Source organism: Convolutriloba macropyga, chromosome 1 (assembly GCF_964194025.1).
Source record: "Convolutriloba macropyga chromosome 1, txConMacr16.3, whole genome shotgun sequence".
Classification (NCBI taxonomy): domain Eukaryota; kingdom Metazoa; phylum Xenacoelomorpha; order Acoela; family Convolutidae; genus Convolutriloba; species Convolutriloba macropyga.
In genome coordinates, this window is record NC_134468.1 from 33658710 (window position 1) to 33672288 (window position 13579).

Consider the following 13579-nt stretch of genomic DNA (forward strand, 5'->3'; position numbering starts at 1 on the left):
ATCTTTTTTCCTCTTGAAATTTTAGCAGAGTGGTATTCCCTTGATTTCTGTGGTAATGGATTTTTGTTATATCATCGTGATTTAGTGATCCAATTAGTGACACGCTCAATAATAATGTTATTGCGTCAAAATTTTAGCAGAGTGGTATTCCCAAGAATCAGAATGAGTAACTGAAATCTAATTTCCAACTGACCATTTTTTTGCAGAGTCATCTTTTTTCCTCTTGAAATTTTAGCAGAGTGGTATTCCCTTCCCGTGGTTGATTTGTATTGTGGCGCTGTCTTTTTAGGGCTCGAAGAGGAGTATTGGAGAAGTCTTTTTTAATAGCCGCACAGTGATAGCTGAGGCTGTTATTGGACGTGTCTTGGTTTTTTACAGTTCAAAGAATTTGAATTGTATTGGTGCGCTGTCTTTTTATGACTCCAAAAGGAGCATTGGTTTTCTTAAGATTTTTTTTACCCGAAGTACTATTTGTTCAGGTGGCGTTTTGACATAATAGTGAAAGTGACTAAAAATATGTGTGAACTATCTTTTTCTGAGTGAGCGAAGTTTTTTGTTCGTGCGCTGCGTTCAGTGAATGACTTTGTAAATTGTTTTTGAGAGATTGGCGCATATTGATGAAAATTTTTAGCCGCGTTTTCGTCCATTTGGCCCAAATTTTTTATTAATAGCCGCAAAGCGATAGCTGGGGCTATTATTGGCCTTCTCTTGGTTTTTTACAATTCAAAGAATTTGAATTGTATTGGGGCGCTGTCTTTTTTTTTTAAGATCTCTTCACTTATTTTCATGATTTTTGAAGTCAAATTGGAGTAGTGATTTTGGTCACGCCGAAACAGGAAATGGAGCGAAAAAGCGAGTGGTTTTGCGGCGTGAATTTTTTTCGCTCTAATTTTAAAATAGAGTGAGAAAATGATGTTTGAACAAAAATTCGGTTTCTCGGTAGTGGTTTTTTGTTCACATGCGGCAATTTCACTCTGATTTTTACTGTTTTTTCGATTTTTTGGATCGGATTTTTTTCTAAATGGTTTTCCCAATCCATTCAAAGCTCATTCTAGGCCTAGTTTTTTCACGTTAGTGGTTTTTTTGTTCACATGCGGCATTTTCACATTGATTTTCTGTTTTTTTTTCTATTTATCAGAATTTTTTAAAAATGGTTTTCTCAATTCACTCTTAGTCCATTCTAGGTCTGGTTTTTCTGTTTAGTCAATGAAAATTCTTTGAATTGTACGTCAGGACTTGTCCTGCTATGTTTTTTTATTTCGTCGTCATGATTTTTGTTACGACCATATGACGTCACAGCCACGTTTTGTTCATTCGTTCATGCAATTTCAACTGAATTGCATGTGTGACGTCATTTTTTGCTCTTAGTGGAGCGAGTTTTTTTGTTCATGCGCGTGATTAAGTTTTTGGTCACACTTGACTTACCTCACTCTCAAAAATGACTTCCTCACTTTGAAATTGACTTTTATTTACTTTAATTCAAAGAGATAAGTCAAATGGGTGTGTGTCACTCTAAATGAAGGTTATTTGAGATCAGCTAATAGAGGCAGCATTAACTTATACAGATTTTTAGTCAAAATCTAACAGATCACAGCCTTCAATGAAAAGACGAATTTTTTTGGTCTGTCTTTTTTACTTTTTTTTAGACTGCGGATCTACGAAGCTGTTGCGGCTATTTTCTGGAATCAGAATGAGTAACTGAAATCTAATTTCCAACTGACCAATTTTTTGCAGAGTCATCTTTTTTCCTCTTGAAATTTTAGCAGAGTGGTATTCCCTTGATTTCTGTGGTAATGGATTTTTGTTATATCATCGTGATTTAGTGATCCAATTAGTGACACGCTCAATAATAATGTTATTGCGTCAAAATTTTAGCAGAGTGGTATTCCCAAGAATCAGAATGAGTAACTGAAATCTAATTTCCAACTGACCATTTTTTTGCAGAGTCATCTTTTTTCCTCTTGAAATTTTAGCAGAGTGGTATTCCCTTCCCGTGGTTGATTTGTATTGTGGCGCTGTCTTTTTAGGGCTCGAAGAGGAGTATTGGAGAAGTCTTTTTTAATAGCCGCACAGTGATAGCTGAGGCTGTTATTGGACGTGTCTTGGTTTTTTACAGTTCAAAGAATTTGAATTGTATTGGTGCGCTGTCTTTTTATGACTCCAAAAGGAGCATTGGTTTTCTTAAGATTTTTTTAACCCGAAGTACTATTTGTTCAGGTGGCGTTTTGACATAATAGTGAAAGTGACTAAAAATATGTGTGAACTATCTTTTTCTGAGTGAGCGAAGTTTTTTGTTCGTGCGCTGCGTTCAGTGAATGACTTTGTAAATTGTTTTTGAGAGATTGGCGCATATTGATGAAAATTTTTAGCCGCGTTTTCGTCCATTTGGCCCAAATTTTTTATTAATAGCCGCAAAGCGATAGCTGGGGCTATTATTGGCCTTCTCTTGGTTTTTTACAATTCAAAGAATTTGAATTGTATTGGGGCGCTGTCTTTTTTTTTCAAGATCTGTTCACACATTTTCATGATTTTTGAAGTCAAATTGGAGTAGTGATTTTGGTCACGCCGAAACAGGAAATGGAGCGAAAAAGCGAGTGGTTTTGCGGCGTGAATTTTTTTCGCTCTAATTTTAAAATAGAGTGAGAAAATGATGTTTGAACAAAAATTCGGTTTCTCGGTAGTGGTTTTTTGTTCACATGCGGCAATTTCACTCTGATTTTTACTGTTTTTTCGATTTTTTGGATCGGATTTTTTTCTAAATGGTTTTCCCAATCCATTGAAAGCTCATTCTAGGCCTAGTTTTTTTTCGTTAGTGGTTTTTTTGTTCACATGCGGCATTTTCACATTGATTTTCTGTTTTTTTTCTATTTATCAGAATTTTTTAAAAATGGTTTTCTCAATTCACTCTTAGTCCATTCTAGGTCTGGTTTTTCTGTTTAGTCAATTAAAATTCTTTGAATTGTACGTCAGGACTTGTCCTGCTATGTTTTTTTATTTCGTCGTCATGATTTTTGTTACGACCATATGACGTCACAGCCACGTTTTGTTCATTCGTTCATGCAATTTCAACTGAATTGCATGTGTGACGTCATTTTTCGCTCTTAGTGGAGCGATTTTTTTTGTTCATGCGCGTGATTAAGTTTTTGGTCACACTTGACTTACCTCACTCTCAAAAATGACTTCCTCACTTTGAAATTGACTTTTATTTACTTTAATTCAAAGAGATAAGTCAAATGGGTGTGTGTCACTCTAAATGAAGGTTATTTGAGATCAGCTAATAGAGGCAGCATTAACTTATACAGATTTTTAGTCAAAATCTAACAGATCACAGCCTTCAATGAAAAGACGAATTTTTTTGGTCTGTCTTTTTTACTTTTTTTTTAGACTGCGGATCTACGAAGCTGTTGCGGCTATTTTCTCGCAATCTGCCAGCTATGTTTGTAACTTGCTTTTTCGTAGAAGTAATTTTTGACCGATGCCGCATGAATATGCAACCATCTGTAATTGATACCTCAATGTTTCTGACCGCTTATTAATGCGTTTCAAGTGCAAAATTGATCCACATTTATCATTCTTTGTCACTTTGTTTCTTTTTAAATTAATTTCTTCATTTTTGACTATTTGAATGGATTTTTAAAACCAATTTAGTAAATATGTCAACGTCTTTTCGATAATTCCTGAGTTGGATGCCTCTATTTGACGTGAGTTGTTTTTGTTCTTATAAAATTGTACACATACTAATCCAATTTTTGAGGTTTTTGTCAAAAATTTCTTAAGTTTTTTGGTTGTACTTGGAGTTTCATTACCGCAAGAAAATCTTTTGTGCACTATCGTTGCCTTCGGTTCAATTTTGTTGCAAATTGAATTGTTTTGGCGAAAACTCTTTAACATTTGATGAAAATTTTTATCACATTTTTTGCATTTTGGTTTTTAATTAAGAGTTTCCAATTTCGTTTTTCGACTTTCAGAAATTGCAAATCCGTTTTTTTTCAAATCCTTTTCATACTGTATGGTTTCTCCAAACACATTCTACCATTTTCCTTTCAAACATTTTGCTAAGACCTATAGTTTTATTCTTCCTGCCTTCGTTAAATTGATAAGTATCGATATTAACTGTTAATGTTTGTCTTTTTGCTTTGAACTTTTAAAGTTTTTTTTGCAAATTTTTTTAAAATATGGCACTGATTTTGCTTTATGAATTTTTCGCTGGCACGATTTTGCTAGCTTCGCTTTATGAATTTTGAACACTCTTTTTCCGCGAATATTCTTAGGGCTTGGTTTTGGCAACATATGAGGCTTTGCGTTTGAATATTGTTCTGTCTCTTTGATTAGTTTTTTTTTGGTCATTGTTTAGATTGTTTAGTTTTATCGCGTTCATTTTGATTAAATGCAACAATTATTGTTTTAGTTTAAGCGACAAAGTTTATTCAGTTAACAATTGATAACTGTTTTTATATTGTAAAATAGTGTTTCAATTGAGAGAAATGACGCATATGGATAATTTTTTATCAATTTTTGGCTCTTCTTGCAGTATTCGAATTTTTCTTCAGAGATAAAATTTTGGGAGCCTAACATGGCTGGACTGTAGCTGCTTGCGTACTTTGATGCTAATTGAGTACAATAAGTTTTGGCTTGTTTTATAGGATTAATGTAATTTTTTTAGTTCAGTTGATTTCTCAAAAAATCTCCATTTCTGACTGATTTTTTTTGTTTTTAGTAGCCACTGTAATAGTCAGCAGTTGATTTAAAAGGTCGTTTTTTCAAGAAGACGACTCTTCGAGTCGTTTCCGGAATTCTTTCGGCTATGTTTTAAAGATCGGTTCACGCTTTTTTCGGCTTTTTCACGTCAGTGAGAATTCAAATTAGAGTGGTGATTCTGTTCACTCTGAAATATTAAAGGTAGCGAAAAATAGAGTAGGTTTGAGGCGTGACTTCTTTCAAAATACTTTTAAAGTGGAGTAAGAAACTGGTGTTTGAACAATTTGGCGGTTTTTGAGATGGTTTTTTTCAGGTGCGTCAATTTGACTTCTGTTTTCAAAGTTTCCTCTCCTTTAGTGCTTTTAAGACGGCAGATATGTGTTCTAGTTGCGCCTGTTTGCCTTTGCTCTAGTTGCGCCTGTTTGCCTTTGCTTGAATTCATTAAGGGGCAGCTAAAAACTTATATGACTTCGCCATTATTTTTTGTCAAAAAATTTTGTCAATCTGTTGTCATGCCACTTAGTATCATCAGGGAAAAGTCTGATTGGTTGCTAATGAGGCGTAAAAGAACCTAATTAATGAGTCGAGTTAATAAATAGTGGTGTTCATGACTTTGACACTACTTTCTCTCAAAAATTTTGGGTGGATTTTTGAATTCTGCAAGTATTTATGGTACTATTTTGTGTCTTATCATTGAATCTCATGTGTGACAGGTCTCTCGTGCTGCTATTAGGGGTTAAGTTTATCGATCTAATTTTTTTGTTCAAAGTTAGTGCTTTTTATGACTGACATTAATTGTTTTCAATATTAATCAAGTTTTTTAGTTTTGCGAGCGAGTTTTTCTCTTCAACTTTGTCATCTGAGCTCTTAGTCTCATTACTGACAGAACTCATTCGTTGCTAAGAAGGCGTCAATTAACGCAGTTCATTTCATTTCATAGCTCTTGTTTTTTGTGAATTTTACGCGTGTTCGTTTTTTAAGAGGGGTAGTGATTTTTTTTAGTTTTGCTAGTGTTTGTTGTATTTATTGCTGTCTTATCACCTAATCTCATTGATGACAAGTCTCAACGGTGGTCATCGAGGACTCAATTAATTAATGTAATTATATACTTGAGTAGCTGTTGCGTTCTGTGACCTTTTTACTATATAAGTGTTCTCAAAGAGTTTCAGTGAGTTTTAGTGCAATTTTTGGTTTTGTCTTATTATTTGATATTTTTAGTGTGAGGACCCATTAACATTTGATGACAGGTTGCAAATTAGATTTACAGGATGAGCTGGGAGTTTGAGGTCTTAGCAGTTTTTTTTTATTTTGATCCTTTTTTTCAAAAAATAAAAATTGACTTTTTAGTCTGTTTTTGTTGTCCTGGTGTTGTTTTATTGCTTCGTCTCATTTTTAACAGCTCTCATTTGCCTTTTAACCCGGAGGAAGTGATTATCAGATCATAAATTATTACAATTGAATTGTATGTCAGGACTTGTTCTGCTATGTTTGTTGATTTCAAGAATTTTGTTACGACCATGACGTCACATCACTTGAAATCTTTTTTTGTTCATTCGTTCATACAATTTCAACTGAATTGCGTGCGTGACGTCATTTTTCACTCTTATTGGAGCGAGTTTTTTCTTGTTCATTTGCGTGATTTAGTTTTTGGTCACCGTGATTTACGTCGCTCTCAAAAATTTCTTCCTGACTACCAAACTGACTTTTCTTTACTTTATTTCAAACAGATAAGGTCAAGTGAGTGCGTGTGAGTTGTAAGAAGATTTTAACTGAAACAGCACACCGAATTAGAACCTTTTTGGAACTTAAAATTCTTTCAATTGCTATCTTTTCTTATTTCCTATCTGTTTCAATCCCGATGTGCGTCATGCGAGTCAATGGTGGCTTTTTTCCGGCAATCTGCCGGCTGTGTTTTTGATCTGACTGTCTATTTTGTTTTCCCAGTCCAATCATTGTACATTCTAGGTCTTGTTTTTTGTTTAGTCGATGGAAATCCTGTGTCAGGACTTGTCCTGCTATGTTTTTTGTTTTGTGGTCTGACCCTCCCCTCTAATTCGCTTTCCATTTGTTCTAGATCATTTTTTGTGTGACATTTTCACGTGTGATTTGCTTTTTATGCTACTTAAATTGCTGAAGATAGAAATTACATCTGTTGCTCTCAAATTGATTGTGAATAGCGTTGGCAAAGGCCTGGTAGCAGAGAGGTTAATGCTGTTGATTCTTACGCTGGCGATTGGGGTTCAATTCTTCAGGCTGTCAAAACTCTTAGCACCCAAAATTGTTTCCAATCAATAACATCCCCTTTAAGTAAAGCTTTTTGATGTGGCGGCGATAACTTTTCTGTACCTGTTTCTATCTGTATTTTAAGGCATGCAAGTCTATTTCTCAGCTATTACGGCAGTCTGCCGGCTATGCTAATCAGTTTTATGGGAGTACATTTCGAAGCGTCAAATGAAACGCGTGGAATAATTTCTATTAGTTTGTCTGCTGAGCGAAGGTCCGCTGTTTTCATGTGAGTGAAAAATATAGGCGTGTAGAGAGCTTTTTAAGAGCTAATTTTTTCACTTCACGTGCTGCTTTTTGAAGCGGTTTTTTGGTTCAGGGGTTTGATATGATATTTTATCAATTTTAGGTATGTTTGATCAGGATTTGAGGATTTCTGGTAATTAATACATATTTTGCAGGTTTTTTTAGCTATTTTGTTGACTTTTAGGCGGAATGTAATCGTCTTTCGATTTTTATTAGAAAAAAAGTTTGAAAAAATTTTTGCTAAGCGTACGGAATTTTTTCAAATGTTTAAAATAATAACGCGTTTGGAAGCTTTTTTGACGATCGGGACGAAATACTACTATAAGATTCTTTGAGATATTTTTACCATTGTGCCATGTTTGACGTTTTTCTGCAATTTTTGTATTCGTCAAATTTGTATAGCATTTAGGGAGTTGTGTGGTTCAAATTAGTTGGTCTAGCTATTTTGCCTGCGTTTCTATTTCTCTGACATTAAATTTGAGATTTGTTCAAGTCAGTTGACCAAGACAATTTTAGCTGATTTGGTTTTTTTCATATTACGTTCGAGTTTTTGCCTCTTCCTGTTTTTACTACAGCCTTTAATTTAGAGCTATTTTCTGGGTGCTGCTCCCAAAAGGTGAAGTCGAAGGTACAGACACTTCAATGAAAAATATGAACTACTTTTTAGGATGTTCCTCTTTCTTTGAGTTTTTTGTGTTATTTAACTGTTTTGCCAGCTGATAGATGGGTGAATTCTTCAGCAGAAGAAGTAATAACAGACTTTCTCAAACAACGGTTGGGAATCAGAATTGCAGTATTTTGTGCATAATTTTGTTTGAAATGTGGAAAATGTTCAAAAATGTGGAGAATCTTCGTCATTTCTTTTCCTCAGTTTTCTCTGTATGAACGTTTGTATTGGTTTTGCTGTCACCTGGTAATCTTCTAATAATGAAAACCAACCATATCGCAAGTTCTTGTGCCAATAGAAGTTGTTGAGTTGATCTTATCAAGAGATTTTTTTCAGATGCGTTATCAATTTTTAATGTAGGTTCAAGAAGGAGGTTCATTATGGAAGTTAAAGTGGTTAATTTTTTATTATTTCGGGTTTTTTCTAGGGCTCTTCAGGCTATGTTAAGAGCTCTCTACACTTTTTGGTGGTTTTTGTAATCAAATTGGAGTAGTGATTTTTGTCACGCCAAAACAAGTGGAGCAAAGCGAGTAGTTTTTTGTGGAGTTTGTTCTCTCTAATTGTCAAGTCGAGTGAAAATGTGTTATTTGAACAAAATTTCTGTTTTTGCTTGGTTTTTGTTCACATTCGGCACTTAGACCTTGATTGTCACTGCTTTTTCAATGCTTTCATTTTCATCGCATTTTTTTTCTAAATTCCCGTGCCCATTCAGTTATTTCTAGGTTTTTGGTTAGTTTATGAAACTTTTTTGAGTTTTAGGTCAGGACTTGTCCTGCTATGTTTACTTATTTCATTTTACCTTTCGATCATGTCTTTAGTTTTACGTAAGTCATAACTTAAGTTTGACTGCTGGTTTAAGTCATTGTTTCAGTTCAATGGCTTTTAATTTTTCTTATTCAATTAAGCAATGTAGTGAATATGGCCAAGTTAAAATTAAACGGGATAAAACTGTGAAAGTCCGGTCATTAAATCATCGCATTGGTTTATGAAATTGCATTGGTAACGTCCATTAGTTTATCAAATTTCACTGGAGGGATTGCTTGCTGGCTTTAATTTTAAGCTTAATAGCCTTCAATTTAGAAGCTGAATTAAGTATAGTTTTAGATTCTAACTGAATCTGCACAAAGTAGAACAAGTTTCTGACACTCTGAATCACAAACATTTTACTTATGATTATGGCCCACATCACTCCCACACGCATTCACACAACCAATTCAGATTTTCCACCGATCTCGTATCCCAGTACGCGTATTATAACTGAGTTTTTAAGGGTCGCCCATATTAAGTTGAGTAATTTACATCTGATAAGATATGCAGGTTCGCAAATTTGAGTTATTATAATCTATGTTCGCTTCACTTCTTTACCTTTGCCTTATCCGAATAACCTTACAGACGAGAATTGAGTGCATGAGTCTTTCTAACCATTCTTAAGTTTTTTCAGAATTATTTTATATTTTTTTTAATCTTCAAAAATGTAAATTTAAAGTTATAACCACAACAAAAACGTTTGGTTAAATATTTACATTTTAAAAATCGCCTCGTAAATATATGAATAGTTTGATCTTTATACTTCAGTAGAACAAATTTCTAAAGCCTCTTACTTGTCTATCTATTGGAACACGTTCATGCAGTTCGACCATTTCGCTGCTTAGTTTTTCCTTAAATTGTTTTTTAGTTTTCTCTTTTCGGATTTCAATTGGCAAATTATTCCACTTCCTAGAACGGAATTCCTAAGCGTACGGAATTTTTTCAAATGTTTAAAATAATAACGCGTTTGGAAGCTTTTTTGACGATCGGGACGAAATACTACTATAAGATTCTTTGAGATATTTTTACCATTGTGCCATGTTTGACGTTTTTCTGCAATTTTTGTATTCGTCAAATTTGTATAGCATTTAGGGAGTTGTGTGGTTCAAATTAGTTGGTCTAGCTATTTTGCCTGCGTTTCTATTTCTCTGACATTAAATTTGAGATTTGTTCAAGTCAGTTGACCAAGACAATTTTAGCTGATTTGGTTTTTTTCATATTACGTTCGAGTTTTTGCCTCTTCCTGTTTTTACTACAGCCTTTAATTTAGAGCTATTTTCTGGGTGCTGCTCCCAAAAGGTGAAGTCGAAGGTACAGACACTTCAATGAAAAATATGAACTACTTTTTAGGATGTTCCTCTTTCTTTGAGTTTTTTGTGTTATTTAACTGTTCTGCCAGCTGATAGATGGGTGAATTCTTCAGCAGAAGAAGTAATAACAGACTTTCTCAAACAACGGTTGGGAATCAGAATTGCAGTATTTTGTTCATAATTTTGTTTGAAATGTGGAAAATGTTCAAAACTGTGGAGAATCTTCGTCATTTCTTTTCCTCAGTTTTCTCTGTATGAACGTTTGTATTGGTTTTGCTGTCACCTGGTAATCTTCTAATAATGAAAACCAACCATATCGCAAGTTCTTGTGCCAATAGAAGTTGTGGAGTCGATCTTAGCAAGAGATTTTTTTCAGATGCGTTATCAATTTTTAATGTAGGTTCAAGAAGGAGGTTCATTATGGAAGTTAAAGTGGTTAATTTTTTATTATTTCGGGTTTTTTCTAGGGCTCTTCAGGCTATGTTAAGAGCTCTCTACACTTTTTGGTGGTTTTTGTAATCAAATTGGAGTAGTGATTTTTGTCACGCCAAAACAAGTGGAGCAAAGCGAGTAGTTTTTTGTGGAGTTTGTTCTCTCTAATTGTCAAGTCGAGTGAAAATGTGTTATTTGAGCAAAATTTCTGTTTTTGCTTGGTTTTTGTTCACATTCGGCACTTAGACCTTGATTGTCACTGCTTTTTCAATGCTTTCATTTTCATCGCATTTTTTTTCTAAATTCCCGTGCCCATTCAGTTATTTCTAGGTTTTTGGTTAGTTTATGAAACTTTTTTGAGTTTTAGGTCAGGACTTGTCCTGCTATGTTTACTTATTTCATTTTACCTTTCGATCATGTCTTTAGTTTTACGTAAGTCATAACTTAAGTTTGACTGCTGGTTTAAGTCATTGTTTCAGTTCAATGGCTTTTAATTTTTCTTATTCAATTAAGCAATGTAGTGAATATAGCCAAGTTAAAATTAAACGGGATAAAACTGTTAAAGTCCGGTCATTAAATCATCGCATTGGTTTATGAAATTGCATTGGTAACGTCCGTTAGTTTATCAAATTTCACTGGAGGGATTGCTTGCTGGCTTTAATTTTAAGCCTAATAGCCTTCAATTTAGAAGCTGAATTAATTATAGTTTTAGATTCTAACTGAATCTGCACAAAGTAGAACAAGTTTCTGACACTCTGAATCACAAACATTTTACTTATGATTATGGCCCACATCACTCCCACACGCATTCACACAACCAATTCAGATTTTCCACCGATCTCGTATCCCAGTACGCGTATTATAACTGAGTTTTTAAGGGTCGCCCATATTAAGTTGAGTAATTTACATCTGATAAGATATGCAGGTTCGCAAATTTGAGTTATTATAATCTATGTTCGCTTCACTTCTTTACCTTTGCCTTATCCGAATAACCTTACAGACGAGAATTGAGTGCATGAGTCTTTCTAACCATTCTTAAGTTTTTTCAGAATTATTTTATATTTTTTTTAATCTTCAAAAATGTAAATTTAAAGTTATAACCACAACAAAAACGTTTGGTTAAATATTTACATTTTAAAAATCGCCTCGTAAATATATGAATAGTTTGATCTTTATACTTAAGTAGAACAAATTTCTAAAGCCTCTTACTTGTCTATCTATTGGGACACGTTCATGCAGTTCGACCATTTCGCTGCTTAGTTTTTCCTTAAATTGTTTTTTAGTTTTCTCTTTTCGGATTTCAATTGGCAAATTATTCCACTTCCTAGAACGGAATTCCTAAGCGTACGGAATTTTTTCAAATGTTTAAAATAATAACGCGTTTGGAAGCTTTTTTGACGATCGGGACGAAATACTACTATAAGATTCTTTGAGATATTTTTACCATTGTGCCATGTTTGACGTTTTTCTGCAATTTTTGTATTCGTCAAATTTGTATAGCATTTAGGGAGTTGTGTGGTTCAAATTAGTTGGTCTAGCTATTTTGCCTGCGTTTCTATTTCTCTGACATTAAATTTGAGATTTGTTCAAGTCAGTTGACCAAGACAATTTTAGCTGATTTGGTTTTTTTCATATTACGTTCGAGTTTTTGCCTCTTCCTGTTTTTACTACAGCCTTTAATTTAGAGCTATTTTCTGGGTGCTGCTCCCAAAAGGTGAAGTTGAAGGTACAGACACTTCAATGAAAAATATGAACTACTTTTTAGGATGTTCCTCTTTCTTTGAGTTTTTTGTGTTATTTAACTTTTCTGCCAGCTGATAGATGGGTGAATTCTTCAGCAGAAGAAGTAATAACAGACTTTCTCAAACAACGGTTGGGAATCAGAATTGCAGTATTTTGTGCATAATTTTGTTTGAAATGTGGAAAATGTTCAAAAATGTGGAGAATCTTTATTATCCGTCATTTCTTTTCCTCAGTTTTCTCTGTATGAACTTTTGTATTGGTTTTGCTGTCACCTGGTAATCTTCTAATAATGAAAACCAACCATATCGCAAGTTCTTGTGCCAATAGAAGTTTTGGAGTCGATCTTATCAAGTGATTTTTTTCAGATGCGTTATCAATTTTTAATGTAGGTTCAAGAAGGAGGTTCATTATGGAAGTTAAAGTGGTTAATTTTTTATTATTTCGGGTTTTTTCTAGGGCTCTTCAGGCTATGTTAAGAGCTCTCTACACTTTTTGTTGGTTTTTGTAATCAAAAGGGAGTAGTGATTTTTGTCACGCCAAAACAAGTGGAGCAAAGCGAGTAGTTTTTTGTTGAGTTTGTTCTCTCTAATTGTCAAGTCGAGTGAAAATGTGTTATTTGAACAAAATTTCTGTTTTTGCTTGGTTTTTGTTCACATTCGGCACTTAGACCTTGATTGTCACTGCTTTTTCAATGCTTTCATTTTCATCGCATTTTTTTCTAAATTCCCGCGCCCATTCAGTTATTTCTAGGTTTTTGGTTAGTTTATGAAACTTTTTTGAGTTTTAGGTCAGGACTTGTCCTGCTATGTTTACTTATTTCATTTTACCTTTCGATCATGTCTTTAGTTTTACGTAAGTCATAACTTAAGTTTGACTGCTGGTTTACGTCATTGTTTCAGTTCAATGGATTTTAATTTTTCTTATTCAATTGAGCAATGTAGTGAATATAGCCAAGTTAAAATTAAACGGGATAAAACTGTTAAAGTCCGGTCATTAAATCATCGCATTGGTTTATGAAATTGCATTGGTAACGTCCGTTAGTTTATCAAATTTCACTGGAGGGATTGCTTGCTGGCTTTAATTTTAAGCCTAATAGCCTTCAATTTAGAAGCTGAATTAATTATAGTTTTAGATTCTAACTGAATCTGCACAAAGTAGAACAAGTTTCTGACACTCTGAATCACAAACATTTTACTTATGATTATGGCCCACATCACTCCCACACGCATTCACACAACCAATTCAGATTTTCCACCGATCTCGTATCCCAGTACGCGTATTATAACTGAGTTTTTAAGGGTGCACAAAACTTTTAAGTTTTTAAGGGTCGCCCATATTAAGTTGAGTAATTTACATCTGATAAGATATGCAGGTTCGCAAATTTGAGTTATTA

At 34.0% G+C, this 13579-nt stretch overlaps 1 protein-coding gene across 1 annotated transcript in view; it reads left to right on the forward strand.

Annotated features, from left to right (window-relative positions):
* Window positions 1–13579, forward strand: part of LOC142338034 (DNA replication licensing factor mcm5-like) — a 409068-nt gene that overhangs the window by 380635 nt on the left and 14854 nt on the right. The window lies entirely within an intron of this gene.